Raw genomic sequence first — 15,086 nt, forward strand, 5'->3', positions numbered from 1 at the left:
CCCCATCAATTTTATCTACTTCCCTTAGCTAAGAGGATAACTATATGTTTTTTCTTGGGTTCACCTTCTTATTTAGCTTCTTTAGGTTCACCAGGTATACACTCCGTGACCTTTATTAATGGCTAGAAACCAATTATGAGTGAGTACATCCCATGTTCATCTTTTTGGGTATGGGTTACCTCACTCGGCTTCAGAGTTCAGGCAATAGATTATCTGTCAAGATTGAAACTGCCAAAAAATAGTTTAAGCAGACCTTTGAGGATTCTAAGTAGGGATATTTTCAGAGAATTGGTTTCTAAAGCTTCCATTATTTCTTGTTGATATTTTAGGATTTAGCTACAATATTTAATTACTCTGCAACTAAGAAAAACTGCTTTCTTATATTGTGAATGCTTTGTAATCAAACTATTTATCTTTGAAAAACCTTATACACTTTTTCATGATGCTTGAAGAATTTTTATTTATATTTCATTGATATGGTGTTTGATGTGTGTAATTGAAATTTAAAAATTGGAGATTGTCATTTCAAAAGCTAAAATATTATTTTTCCTATCACTACTATTTTATCTATCAGTAATGTTTTACCTACAGGGATATTCTATTAAATTTATCTTGGTATTTTACCAATGTCTTCACACTGTGCCTGAGAAGATAAAGAATGTAAGGGAAAGATGAGGGCTTGAGTTGAAAGCCAAAAACAAAACTATTTACTGGCTATCTGATCAGAAGTAAATGAGAGCATATTTCACTCTTGCAATATCTGTTGGCGGAAGTCACTATAGGTGCAGACAGATAAGAGAGGGTACTTGACTACTCTCTCCACCAATGCCTTCTTTGCAACCTATTTTTTGTTATATCATTTTTTATTATGGTTTATTTTTCTACACTGAGTTTTGGTCTCATTTAGATTATTCCACCAGACAAAGGCTAAAATTAATAATAATTTCCAATCCCCAATATTCTCAGTTACAGAATGTGTTCTACCCTCCAAGTGACTAAATATCTTACTGTGTCGGAATCATGGGAGAAACTGATTTTACTTTCAAATCTACAGACGTACACACTGAGTGCTCCTGACCACGTCTGATTTCACTTTGAGATGTTTTAGGGTTTAAACACTAACTCTAATTTCATGGTCAGAAATAATGGAACAACAGAGCTTGAATTGTCCCTCACTCATAACTGGGCTTACCCCACTTGTGGCTATAGATCAAGACGCTTACTTCCTCAGAGGCAATCGGCAGTCTTAACCAGTCAGCTATGAAATTCCATGTCTAATTGATTTACATTAAGAGGAAATTAAAACCATGACAAAAATTCAGTATATAATGCCATATATCAATAAGGAGAAAAGCAGAATTGTGTTTTACTATCCAGAATATGGTGACATTTTTATGTTCATTTGTATATTTTATTAAAATTTCACATCTATATGGATCTCTTAGTAATCCTATAAGATCTTGAGTTAAAGGCCAATAGTTAATAAGATACAGAAATATGTGTAAGAAGTAAGTTTATGTAGCATTCTTCCAGTTGTAATTGAGAGGAATGTCTCCCCCCCCCAAAAAAAGAACTGAATTAATGCTTCAATGACAGCTTTCCTAACTTAACTTTCATTTTTGTAAAGTTCTTATAAGAACTATTGTCAAAATCCCTTTTCTTCTTTATCATAGGTATAGAGTTCATCTCACTGTAGCTAAGCTGAGAGAGAAAAAAAACAGTAAGTTCTGTTACTGTAGCAAAGTAGTAAATACAATCAACTTGTAAGGGAAAAAAGGTTTATGTTGGCTGAATGTTTTAAGCCTTTCCTGTGACTGGTTGGCTCCTCTGATTTGTACTTATGAGAAGTCATCAAAGCATGGCAAAGAATGTAGAACAGCCATTAATGGATGGAGTGCTAAAAGTAAGAAAATGAAGGATTTAGGGCCCCATGATTGACTTCAAGGGTACCTCGTTAGTGACTTCAACCCACCACTAATGTATACATTTTAAAACCTCCACCTCATAGTTGGACTAGAGACTAAAGCTCATGACATTTAAGATCAAATTATAACAGTTCTTTAATAATAATTATTCCATAATCAGAAGATGTAAATCAATGTTTGATTTTACATTATGTTCTTTCCTCATCATTGGGAAGCAAATGGCAACCATTTTAGGCAAGAGCCTTTTACATGGTGCTGTCAACTTGTAATTTTTTTAAGTAAAAATCGCAATGGGTAAAGTGCCACATGCTCTTAATTCTAGCATTCAGGAGACAGAGAGAGGCAGATCACTGAGAATTTAAGGCCAGCCTTGTGAGCTCAAGGATAGCTAGAGCGACCTAGTGAGACCTTCTTGGAAAAAATGAAAATAAATAAATAGATAAATAAAGTAAAAAGTTCAAAACTGAGGCCATGGAATAAAATATCTACATAACATAATTAAGCTGGACTGATTTATTTGTGTATTTTTGAGAAAAATATCATTAACGAATTCATTCACAGAGTTTCATGTCAAAAAAAAAAAAAGAGCGTCCTAAGGCAAATTTCTCCCAAGTTTCATTTTTCCACTGAAGTATTTATTCTATTTATAGAAGCATTTCTTTCAAAACATTGTGAATTAAAATGAGGTCAATCTACTAGCCTGAAAAATAATAATGACCCTAAGCACTAGAGGAGAGGAGACCCGATCTTGACTTGCCCTGTATCAGACTGATGATTGTCTTAAATATTAGCATAGAACCTACATCATGCAACTAATGGAAACAGGCAGAGAACCACATCAGAGCACTGGACTGACCTCCAAAAGTCCAGTTGAAGAGTGGAAGGAATGAGAATATGAGCAAAGAGGTCAAGACCATGATGGGTTCACCCACTGAAACAGTTTTCCTGAGCTAATGGGAGCTCACCAACTCCAGCCAAACTGGGAAAGAACAAGCATAGGACCAAGCTAGTCCCTCTGAATGTGATTGACGGTTGCTTAGCTGGAACAGTCTAAGGGGCCACTGGCAATGACACCAGGATTTATCCCTACTGCATATACTAGCTTTTTGGGATCCTATTTTCTTTGAATGTATACCTTGCTCAGCCTAGATATAGTAGGGAGGGCCTTGCCTTACTCTCTCTGAGGATTAGATGGGGGTGGGGTGGGATGTTATGTGGAGGAAATAGGAGGGAGGGAGTGGGAACATGAATTGGTATGTTTAAAAACAAACATCTAATAAATTTAAAAAAAATAAATGCTTTCAGAATATTCGGTTAGCTGAATTAGAAAACCCTTAGAAACATAGTCTTAGAATTTTGTTTTTCTCTAGTCTGATGTTAGGTCCTATAAAGCTCCATTATTTATTGTACTATGTAGAGATGGTGCAAATTAAAAATAATGACATTAAAGGAACTATCTAGCTCACATGGAGCTTTCATCACACAAATAGAAAAAGTGTGGCTGTAAGAGATTGTTTGTTAGGTGTTCAATTTTAATGGAGCCTTTGAAAGGTGAAATAGTTTTAAGAGTTTATTTGCATCATAATCTTTACTATGGCATAGGAAAATTAACAGAAGGAGGTATGTCACTTGGAAGGAGTGCTTTTTGAGAAAGGAAATTAATGAATAATCTTTATTTAAAAAGTTGCATAAAGGAAAGAAGTGAAAGTATTATACAGACCCGTTCGTCAGATTTAATAAAAATAGAATGCATTAAACCTGACTGAATGGAATGACTTGGTAGGGATGATTTTGATTCTTTCTCTTACCATGTTATATATTTTCAAAGAGCAATAACATAAACAAACAAATTCTGGGGCATCTTCAGTTAGGGATAAATACAAATTTTGGCAGACAAACAGACAAAAAGAAATAAAGAAATATTCTAATATTCTTGATTTCTTTGAAATACTGAATAGAGTATTACAGGTTGGAATCTCTATAAAGCAGATTCTAAGATGCAATTTAGATTTTATGATATTTATTGAGGAATTCCCCCAGACTCTAATATAAGGAGAGGAGAATAGGAAGCATAAGTGGATAAAGAGAAAAGCTGTGTTGTGATGCAGGCCAGCCATTTCTTACTTAAAAGTTTATTTTTAAAAGAATTTCATACAGGAGTACTGAATTTATATCATGTCCTACCCCTCTTCAACTCCTTCCATGCTCCCCCAATCTCAGATTTATTGCCTCTTCTTCTTACCTAGTATTATACCCACATACACATGTATATATGAAGATAAATGAGTAAATATCTAGGCACTCTCATACAAGATGAGTGTCTCCTTTAAAGTTAAGGAGATAGGTGAGATTTAGCCTTGGTATTTAGTCTCTCAAGACTAAATACCTATTTTCTCATATTCAGAAAGTCATGGAGAACTTTTTAAGACTTATCACAGTCTCCAGTTGAACCTTACCAAGGTAGCCAATCTGAATCAATGCAATGTCATAAACCATCTCTAGAGATCTTTTTCTAAAATCTCTGTGAGTGACGTGGGTAATTTAGAGATTTGAATGGTGCAACAGTGGTCTGAAATTGGGCGGATATAAGTAAATGGTCCTTCATAATTCTATATTCATCATGAATATCCATAGCATCTCCATTAAAGTCCAGAGCCCTAGTCATAGTGTTCTCTGCAATTAAGTAAACCCATGTACGAATTGAGAGCTGTACCTCTTGTCAGCAATACCTTATCTCCTTAGGCAAGCTCATTAATGAAGTATCTGAGAAGTTTCTCACAGTCTGCCACAAAATTTTTGGTATTATACTTCCTCATAGCAACTTGATGCTTATTATTAAATAATACTCTCATTCTTCTTAGACCCTTCACAAATAATTCATACAAATAGAAAATTCAAAAATGAATGCAATTTAATTGTAATGAAAATGATCAGACTTGAAGTGATGTTTTTGTGGTATTAACATAATTTTATTTGAAAAATCTCATCCATCTCTAATTAGTTGTTTTATAGGAAGCTAAGCTAAGGTATTATAAACCATATATTAGGCTAATGGACATTTAACAGCTGAGTTAAGTTCTTTAAATGGAAATGCTGACCAGCTTTTATCTGTAATTACAAAACACTGTGATTGCAGAAAGAGGATCCACTCCTTGTTTATAGTCCTAAAAGTCCCTATGCCAATAAGTACCAAAGTCCATTACTAGCTCACTGGAGTTATACTGAACACTAGGCATTTATCATCTTCTTACTATTTTTGAATCAACACTCAAAAGTTGTAAAATATTTTCTTTTTAATCAGCATTAATTGCAGTTTATAATATTGTTTTCTTTCATACTGTGAGATTTCAAGGAATAGTTTACTGGCCCATGAGAAAACAATACATGTGTGTTGTACATAGATATACATGACACCAAGCACTTATGTACATAAAAGGGTTTCTTTAAATAAAATTTTGTTTCAAAATGTAAGTTATTTTCTCCTACTCAAATTATCTTTAGCATAGTATTGAACATTTCTTCTATGCTTTGTTTTTTTTTTAATTTCATATAATTATTAGGGGATTGAAAGATATTATCTTGCTGTGAAGTTATTAAGAGTATATTAGAAATTTTAGTTATTTTTCCTATGTAGTATAATTTTAAGGTTTTATTTAAGTGTGATATACATTACTGAAAAGCACATAAAATAGTACAGATTAATTTCCATTATTTCAATTAAAAATAGAACCTTAATTATATCCCACGAACCCCCATTCGCCTGTCAATGATGCCCATATGGCTAAGGACTATTTTGATTTCTCACAATAAGATAAAAAATATCAAATATAGAAATATATATAAAAAGAAATTACTCACTGACTACACTGAGTGTTCCATTGATTTCTTCTCTACCTCCTCTTCTTTACACACAGTCTTGCTTCAATGAACAGAAAATCTATGGCTTTCACATTTTTCTGCTCTTCCATATTCATTCTCTCTCTGTGTCTCCTTTTACAAATATCCTAGGAAAATTCTTAAAGTACAGTTTGCAGAACTCATGAATCAGAATCGTCTTGGGAGCTTGTTAATAATTCTGGTAGCTGAGACCTTGCCATGGTTTATGAACCTGACAGGGAAGTAGACACTACTTTTCACTGTCGTGTCTCTGTAATATATAATGGCTTCCAAGAATACTCTTTGCTGGGACTCTTATTAAGGATGTTATCAGGTTACCTTTATGTCTAGAGTCTAATATTGCATAAAGTCTTCAGCATTTCTCACCAGAGAAGATATTTTGTTTCTGGCTTCCTCTTTTAATGCAGTATCTCCTTCTGAGTTATAGTGTAGTTACTTGCAAACCTGCCTGGCTTCCTACCAATGTTATGATACCCTAGAGAACTATGACTTCACATTCTTTTGTATTCTCCAGTAGAGTGTACAATAGCTTAAAAATAGTGAGTTTGAAATAAGTATTCATTGAATGGAATCTGCCAGTCTAGGAAAATTTAATCCCCTAGGATTATTAAGAAATTAAAACTAGAATCCCAAAGGATTGGATGTTATCATAGTTTGGGGCATATGGGTCTAATAGACTGTTATGAAAACTCATAAGATAACCACCATTATCACAAGAAAGATCGTCATAGTTAATTTTCAGATGGTTGTAATTACTCCCAAAACAAAAAGACTTGCCAAATTAATAAATATTTGCATAGTTTGTTTACATGCCAATGGCCTTTAGGTATGATTTGCTCATAGATGTGGTTATTGTGAAAACATGAAAATATGTACATGTCAATAGATTTAAATTGTGAGAGTTTCTGTTGCATTATATTTTTACAACCTTAACACATTGCCTTATGGGTTTGGATGGTATCATCAATTAAGAATTGTGAATAGAGATGAATTATTTTAATACTTCATAAACAGTTTTATAGGTAGCCCTGTCCTTGCTTTTTTCTTTCAGAATGACAAGGTGTATTTCAGTCCCCCTTCTGTACTGTGATAAAATTCTTTGTTAAAAGAGTCTTAAAGAATAAGTATTTATTTTGGTTAATAATTCCAATGTGATGCTGTGCCTCATGGTAGGGAAAACATGGTGAAAGGCAAAGTATTGTATCAGGATACTAGTAGATCAGGTTGATTCTGCACTCAAAATGCAGAGTGTGAACAGGAAGAGGACCTGAGCTATAAAACCTCAAGGCTTGCCCAAGTCATTCATTTCCTTTACCAAGACTCCAATCCTAAAAGTACCTCAACCTCCCAAAGAGCACCATCAGCTGTGGATCAAATGTTCGAAACCATGAGCCTGGGAAAAAGGGCATTTTATACTCAAAGTGCAACAGAGTTTTTCATCACTTCTAAATTCTATTTATGTGTAGAGTTTGAAATAAATAAAAGGTATGACGAAATGCCATTAACTTTAAGTGCATTTCCAGTATTGGCTCTCTGATATCTCTTACTTCTATTCACCCCCCCCCTCTACATTGCTTTGTTCCTCTCCAGTCTATTCACAATTTCCCTTAAAGCAAGCATATCTTCTTTCCTTGACTTCAGGATAGCACAAGGATGCCAATAATAATTCTGGGATCCAGTTTTCCATCTTTTAAAAACAGCTCTCTTCTCTTCTCTTAGTAACACCCCCATTTCATCTTCATAATTGACCTAGAAATCAATCTGAATTTGATTACTCTATTCAATCTTACTTCTTTGTATGTGTTCTATCCTAAAACAGGGTTCAGAAAACCTATGTATAAATGGCCACATTGCAAACATTTAATGCTCTTTGGTCTCTATTTCAGCTACTCAGCTGTGCTTTTGTAGAATAAAAGTATACCTAGAAAATATATATCTGATTAAGCTCAGTTTTGTTCCAATCAAGCTTTTTATAGGAAAGGAAATTCAAAGCCTTTATCGTGTTCATTTATAACATTTTTAAGTCACAAAAAAATTTATTGGCCTTTGTGAAAAGTAGCAAAGAAGGGTTTCCTTATTGGCTGAAGTTCATTGACATTTAGTTTTCAAAATGGTGTGTAAATATCTGCTTTTCATTACTTGTGTGAGATTTTTATTCATGTGTCTTTGACAGTGATGAAATACCATGGCGAAAAGAAATACGTGAGGAATGAAGAGTTAATTCCTTTTATAGCTTGCTGATCATCTAGGGAAGTCAGGACAGAAACCTGGAAGCAGGAACTGATGCAGAGGTCACAGGAGGAGTGTTAGTTACTGTCTTGTACCTCATGGCGTGCTCAGCCTCTTTTGTTACGTTATCCTAAGCCACATGTCCAGCAGTGGTATCACCCATAGTGAACTAGGCCCTAAAATATTAATCATCATTTAAAAAGAAATGTCTTACAGACTTGGCTACAAGAAAATCCTCTGAAGGCATTTTCTCAGTTAATAATCCTTTTCCCCGAATGACCAGAGGATATTATGCTGACATAAAAACAAGACTAGTGCAGAAGGCACTCTTGTCACTGTTTCACATCTTTAAAAGACTTATTTTTATGTGTATATGACAGTTTTGCCTACAGCTCTGTGTGTGCTCCCCATGCATTCTTGGAACCAATAAGAGAAAAAAAAAAAAAAAAACAGTGTCAGATACACAGGAACTGTAGTTGTACACAGCTATAAGTCATAATGAGGGTGCTGGAAACCAAACCCAGACCCTCTGAAAGACAACAAAGTCCTCCTAACTTTTGAGCCATCTTCCCTTCCTTAAAACTTTATTGTTATTTGAAAACTTAATAGATCATAAAGTAAGAGCACTAAAATCATTTTCCCCTTTGCAAATGGGATTATTGTTCAGGTTCATATGTAATCCAAAGACATGTGTCATGGTTTAAAGTACAGAAGCATACAATATATGCTTCTGTAAGCATTCAGAAAGAGGAGATTGTAAAGCAATACTTTATCTATAATTTTATAGCCACAGTATTAATAATATGAAAATATGCATGCACTTGTGAAATGTAATGTTTCTAACTTATTAGAAAGCAAAAGAATAAACCTAGAGATTCCTTAATGTATCTTCAAACTTTGATTTATTGCCCATGCACAGTAATTTGCCAAATGACATCCTAGTGAATTCAAAAAATTAATGTTCTTCCCTAAGCAACTTTCACTGGGGGACTGAAAACCCATGGCATGTTGCCAGTTAAGGCAAGAAGGAATGTGTTCAGAGTCAGGAATAGTGATAAAAGGGGCTAAAAAGGTTGCTTTAACTACTTAGTATAATAAACATAATTCATCTCCAATCTTTATTTCAAAAATACTAATGAAGTGATTATTACATTTTTGCATATGAATGCATTTTTCAGAATGGCTGTATAACAATTTCTGTTATTACCTTCAAAGTTAGCTGCGACAAGTTTATTCATTTATTGGGTTGTTCTTGGTAAATTCCCAAACTTTATTGTTAAAAGAGAACGTTCAGTAGCAGGGATAAATGATAAAATTCTACAACAATAGAATTGTTGTAGGGTGTTAAAGGAAAAGGTAAAGCAATAAGCAATTATTCTTCCATGCTATATAAAATTTTTAATAGTTGATTTATCTTTAATTTATAGTATACTGTTAATAGGGTATGGAATACAATGAGAAACTATCAAAAATCTGTTTTGATTTTATATTCATTTTTTACATTAGTTTACTATTATTATTATTATTATTATTACCAATGCTTTTAGCACCAAGCCCATCAGTACCATAATTTCTTTGTGCTTTCTTATATTTCTTCTTGTATGTATCAAAACTTATACTGAGCAATGAGTTCAGTGTTGCAAAGATGATTTATTTTTGCACCTGTCTAACCTGCCTTTGTTTCCTATTTTGATTTTTAATGTATTCATAATTATTAATAACAGCATCCTAGTTTATCATAAAGTGATTAAACTATATTTAAAGTACTAACATATAAAAATACCTAAGCATTCCCGAGATACTTAAATCTGTATTTTTAAAACAATCAAAACGATTATTGATCAAGAAAGTCTGAAACAAAATTGGGTCTTTCTAGGTTTGAAATCAAGTGACTAAAACAATCTCATCTATTTAAAAAGTATTTCTTCTTAGAAGCAAACCTCATTTTAATGAAGCGCCACAGTATATCCACAGAAGTGGAAATTGTGTGCTATGGTTCATGAACCTTGGGGGTTTTTATATGATGAAAAATGGAACTGTTGGTATAGAAGAAGATTACACCCAAAGGGCAGACATTTCACCCTGTAGTCTCAAAGTGGTAAATACTAGTGGGCATTGATATCGTGATCTTCCCAGGATCCTCTAGAAGCTTAATGACTTTCCTGTCAGCGTGCACGAGGCTTTATGGACCTTAACCCTTCATTCTATCCCCTAAGGTGGGCAGATATTAAGAAGAGGTGAAAGTTATTCTGCCCCTGGCTGCTTCTTGGTGTAGGAGACAAGAAAGTGAGGGCTCTAGGCTCTGTCCCCAGGGTTTCAAGTGGTGTGGACATAGGGCTGCATTAACTACATGTGCCAGGAAGTGAGTTTCAACTTGATTGCCTGCCGTGATTCATATGACACCCATCATGTGATCGTGAAGATGCCTTTGAACAGAAGGTATTTTTTTTAAAAAAAAGAAAGGACTGAAACAGAAAGCTTTAACCATTAGCTGATTTTCGCCAATATTATACAGTATGTGTGAAAACACCATGTGATGCCATTTATTCAGTTTTATGCATCCTTTACAAATATTACATGGAAGCAATTTCAAATGATCAAATGAAAGGGTATATTTTCTAAAAAAAATGAAACCTCTTAACAAACTGAATTTAAGTAATAAGAAAAGCATGTATTTAGACTAGAGGGTCAAGAAGGTTGAATATTATATATCATGCTATATATTTTGCTTCTCAATTCCCCATGACGCAGAGTAACAGTTTGTAACAGTCAAACAGATGGAAATGGTTCAACTCATCTGAAATCATTTTGAACCCAACAAGGCAGATACATACACCAATACTTATAACGCAGGTAAATAGACTTGTGTATATGCTGTGCAAGCTTGTGGCAAACTAATCTGTACAAATAACTCACAGAGATCTTAGATCCTTCTATGATGTTGAAGTAGTTTCAATAAATTCAAAAGAATGGAAAAATAGTTTTAGTGAAAGCATTAATGAATTTGAAATTACAGTTTTAACTTTAAATTGTCCTTTTCATATTTATTATTGAAGATAAAATGAGGTCAAAAAAAGAAAAGCATTGGCCATTATATATAGTTTTTACATATAGGATCTTGGTAGGTCCTCAAGGTTAAGTCTCCCCGCTTCCTAATTGTAAATCATATTCTTAGGAAGCATGCTGCAAGTGATATTTATCATTTTAACTTTGCTCATTTATTTGCTACGTTAGTGCACTCTATGGAGTGCAATGTAGCATGGGTTAGAAGCATTGTGTGTGATTTAGAATTTTCATTTTTACAATGATTTTAGTGTGCCAAATGGTTGTAAAATACTTTTTATATATTCACAATCTTAATTTACAAATTCTTGATGACAAAAAGGTTAAATAAAGTGTTGATGGCGCTTCATAGCCCTCGGATAACCTTTTTGAATTATGTGGTACTTATATGCAAGTCAACTTTATGCTACTTTGAAAAAGTATCCAGAACAAATGAGTTGGAGGTTTGGCATACTTGGCTTCAGTTCTGATAATCCCACTAATTTCAAATAGCACAAAGCTGCGGACCAAGTCTTTATACTTGAACATTTGGGAGAATATACACATTTCAGGCTATAACACTAAAGTTAATAATTTTGCAGGAAAGAGAGTCTCTTCATTCCTAGCTATATAATTTCCATATACAATTATTAGTAGTTTAGTGAAACACTATTTTCATCCATTTCAAATCATACCAAATGTTCTAGGTTTACTGTTGTATTATTGACATTGGATGAAATTTCCATTCTTATATTTTTTATGAACCTGTGTACATACCTGCTCTCTCACTTACTATATTATAGATACATATCATCTATGTAGAATCATTGCAACCGTATTTTCCCCAACTTGGCATATGGTCCTCTAAATCAATTTAAGGTGAATAATGTGCTGATATTTTATGATGCTTTAATTTATGGAATGCAGGTAACTAATGTGTTTTTGTTTATCAAACTTTTCTCATTACATGTCAATTTCAGAGGAAGCGTAATTAGTTGAAATTAGAGTAAAAAATCCAAAGCTTTCTTGAACTCAGACAGAATCTACCCTGACAAACCAACTGTATATTCACAGATGGTGTGTAGGATTTGAATGATAATCTGGTGAGATAAAATTAAATAAGTGAAATTGTGTGTAGTCATCAATCTATCTTCATAGCTAAAATGATTAATTAAAATTTCTTTTAGTACTTAGGGTCAAAAAACGATCAATGTATGCTCTGCAAAAGTATTGAACACAAAAAAACAACATACATAAAATTTGGCTGAATAATTGTAGAACCTACTCTACAACCTCTAGAAAGTAATATTGTCCCACACATCTATTATGCTAGATTATTTGTTGAACTTAGTAAATATGATGTTTAGTATGCATCATGTCATGCATAAAAAACAATCTGTTTGGGGAGAAAATGATCAATAATATTTTTAAACTGTTATTTTATTGTGCCACCACCCCAAACTGAAATAAATGAACAGAAAAGTTTTTAGTTACTTGAGTATAATTCATGACTAAATATAACATCCTCCAGGTTTCCAAAATTTCAGATAGGTGCCCTAATTATTTCAGGATAAGGATTTTCCTGTAGTTAATCTATGAAGGAGTGAAGTGATGAATTATTCTCTAAAGAATAGGAATCACAAATAGTCTTAGGTTTTGAAGCTGATATATCCCAATGTGGTATTCAGAAAAGCAAGACTCTATGCCCCCAGTTCTCAGTCATCTACTTCCCTTCTATATTATGGTGGACAATCACAAATATTATTTAGACAGTGTATTTTCTTAATAAATGTGAAATTTCACCTAACATCAATTTTAATTAAATTATGTTTTGAAATTCTCTTAAGGTGTTATTTCATTAAGGCTTGAGCTGTTTGATCTGATACCAAAATATATGTGAAGAATACCAGGTCAAAATATGAAAATATGAATAAGAGGTCATGTCAGGAATTGTTTTCTTTTTTATCACAGTGGGAGTACTTTTTATTTGATATAACCAGTTGGTTCATTATTGCCAATGAAAGAATAATAATGCAGAAAATTGTAAGTAGTGAGCCCTAAGAAAATCATTCTATTACATATGAAATATAAATCTCTTTTTACATGTAAAACACTTAATTTAAAATACACATTCCCCTAATTCTGTCATAGATAATTTATATACAACTAGAAATTTCATTTTCTTATCTACTTTGGACTTTTTAAGGCCTGTTTTCCTGTAATTTTATTTTGGGAGGGGGTGGGAGTTGAACCATGGCTTTATTAAGCTCTGTCTGACCTGAAACTCATGACACAGAGTAGGCTGATAGTTACTTACTGTTATATTTCAGATGTAAAATATGCCAAGATTAATTTATGCTGTCAGAAGTAATCCTAATACTACATTATGAGCAAAATTATCTATTCCATAGGAATATTTATCGTTGCTTTGTGTGACTGTGTGCTCATGTACATAAGTAACTCAGTGGTGTGCTAAATAGCCAAAACGTGTCAAGAAGACCTTGCTCACGAGTACAGGAGTTAAAATGTGTTGCAGCTGAACTTTCTAGTTCCCTGTTGGAAAAATAACAGATGAGGTGAGGGTAGGCATCCTAGTTCAATGTAACAAAATAGAATTAATTCATCGGCATGCAATATGGTTGTAAAAGGCCATATTGCAAAAAGTGTATAGACATAAAGCACACAAATCTTTTTAATCTACAGTTTATTTAATCCAAAGATACTGAACCTGCAATTTGGAGGTTAACTTTGCAAATAAATATGTGCATAATACATTATTTTGTCTTCTCTCATGTAATTAATTGTGTTATCAATTTAAGCATTAATTTCATATATGAGATGTATTAGTAACAAAATGTCCAACTTGACTTTATGTCTTCACTTAATCAAATTATCATAATGTGAAAAATTTAATGTTTAATTTAGAAAATTCACATCACATGCAATTATTACAACAATGGTGTGTGTGTACATGTATGCATGTGTGTGTGTGTACTAAGACTGGTATTATCCAGGTTTTGAACTCTAATTTATTTTTGAAGAGAGGAAATACAGTGTTATAACAGTGGGTTTGGTTAAAGCTCCTTCAAGAAAGCAAAAGCAATTATGTACATTCACTCAGCACTGACAAGGAGAAACAAAACTTAGGATGGCAGAGAACTTACATTAGTCTTCTTGACATGTTCCTGTGGTGTGATTTATTATGTAGACAATCAGCTCAACTTCTCAAGTCTGATATCCTTGGAATCATTTGAAATTTAAATTTTAATGAAAATTCATTAATTCTAAGTCCAAAAGAAGGGATTCTAATTGCTTTTGAGAAATAGATTATGAAAGAATTCTTTGTCAAATTTGTTTCATCTTTTTCCCTGTTTATCATTGGTTGCCTTGTAGGTGCTTAATTGAAGGTCCTCTGATTATCAGCAAGGGTTGATATCAGTGAACTTCATGCATTTTAAAGACTAGACCAGATGTTTAAAGGATCGACAGAAGCATCAATAGCATGCTAGTGTGAATGTAAAATTTTAATTATATACAAGAAGCAAATAAAAAGCACAAGCGTTCCCCTTTCTAGCAGGAAGAAGATGAATGCCTAAGCAACATGTTAAGAATGAATGAAGTATGAGGTGTAAAAGAATTTGATTAAGAAATTGTTAGTAACATAATGTATATTCTATTTGATTCTTTATCTTACCACAAATTCACATGCATGTTCATGAACACAAACACACACACACACATACACAGAGAGGAAGAGACACAGAGACAAATACAGAGATGGAGACAGAGAGGTGGTGGGACACACAAGCATATAATTATTATAGACAATCTAGAGAAATGTGTTTTAATGATGATTCAGTATAAGAATATTCCTGTCACATACTAAAAAAAAAAATGTCTGGAGAGAGCAGGACATTATAGCTAACTCTTAAGCCAGTCACTAGATTAATGTTTGACAGGGTCTGAATTAATATATATTATTTTATTCCCAGA

General features: G+C 33.2%; 1 protein-coding gene and 1 pseudogene across 3 annotated transcripts in view; one reads left to right on the plus strand and one right to left on the minus strand.

The window, feature by feature from the left end:
• Positions 1–15,086, plus strand: part of Dmd (dystrophin) — a 1,091,134-nt gene that overhangs the window by 133,565 nt on the left and 942,483 nt on the right. The window lies entirely within an intron of this gene.
• LOC126492104 (uncharacterized) lies at positions 9,638–9,727 on the minus strand (annotated as a pseudogene).

The sequence above is a fragment of the Alexandromys fortis genome, unplaced genomic scaffold, assembly GCF_014885135.2.
Source record: "Alexandromys fortis isolate MF-2015 unplaced genomic scaffold, M_Fortis_MF-2015_v1.1 scaffold_265, whole genome shotgun sequence".
Taxonomy (NCBI): domain Eukaryota; kingdom Metazoa; phylum Chordata; class Mammalia; order Rodentia; family Cricetidae; genus Alexandromys; species Alexandromys fortis.